The sequence below is a fragment of the Octodon degus genome, unplaced genomic scaffold, assembly GCF_000260255.1.
Source record: "Octodon degus isolate 3935 unplaced genomic scaffold, OctDeg1.0 scaffold00087, whole genome shotgun sequence".
Classification (NCBI taxonomy): Eukaryota; Metazoa; Chordata; class Mammalia; order Rodentia; family Octodontidae; genus Octodon; species Octodon degus.
The window spans coordinates 6081302-6082562 of record NW_004524663.1 but is presented as its reverse complement, the minus strand read 5'-3'; positions in this window follow the sequence as shown (position 1 = coordinate 6082562).

Genomic DNA, 1261 nt, shown 5'->3' with positions numbered 1-1261 from the left:
GTGTGTGTGGCCAGCTCAGCCCACCAGGGGGCAGGGCTGGCTGGCATGTGGTGCTGGGGGATTGAACCGCGGTCTCTGTGCTTTGCTAAGCTTGTGTTCTAAGTAGGTGCTTTAGACCACTGAGCCATCTCACCAGCCCCAGATTGATTGTTAATCATAAATGATGATTGATTGAATGTTCATGCTATTACCAAAGGATAAAGTGTCAGATGAAAATGAATTTATTTTGTTTCAAATTAGTCCAGGCATGGTGGTACATGCCTGAAATCCCAGTACTAGGGAGGTAGAAATCAGGAGGATCACTACAAGTCCAAGCTGCATTGTGAGATACTACACACACACACACACACACACACACACACACACACAGTAAGACCTTTAATGAGGAATGGAACAGAAATCAGGAATAGTAAGAGGTGCTCAAAGAAGTCATTCCCAGACAGGTCTCTCCGTAGGTCTCAGGAAGAGGAAAAAATGAGAGACTGACGTGTCTTGCAGGGCATGTCTCTGTAGTATTGGTCAAGGTTCCCAGCTTTTGCAGCTTATTATGGGGGGGTAGTTTTTTGGGTATCACTTCATCACTGGTTAAATTTCTAAACGTTTGTAAGAAGATATAACAGTGTGTTCACAGAAGTGAAAGTTCTCTTTCCTCTTCGTTTTTTTAAAGATAAAACGGTCTTGGAGGAAATTAGGAAAGAATAAACCCCAGCCTTTCCTACTTATTCATTATTGTATTAGTCAGCTTTTCTTCACTGTGACCAGATGCCTGAGAAAAACTTAAACACTTCAAGGATGCAATATTTACTTTGGCTCATGTTTTCAGAGGCCTCGGTCCATAGTAGGCTGGCTCTGGGGGAGACACACCATGGAAGGGTGTGGAAAAGAAAAGATGCTCCTCCCATGGCAGCCAGGCAGCAGCCAGAAGAAAGCCAGAGAGGAAGGTGCCAGACCAGACAGTGCCCAAGGTGATGCCCCAGGACCCAGTTCTCCAGGTCCCATTTCCTAGTAGCCTCTTAGCTATGACCTCATCAATGGTTTAACCCACCAAAGAATTTAGTGCCCCCACAATCCAATCCCCTCTTTAGGTATCTCTTAATCCTATCAGGTTTTGGCAATCAAGATTAACCATCAAAACTATTATTAAATATTTGTTGACTGCCTACTACATGCCACGCCCTGTGCCAACCATCAGGGCTACAGCTGTGGACACAGTAGGCGGCTGTGGTTCTATAAGCTTCATTTCAGGAGCAAAAACATTTTA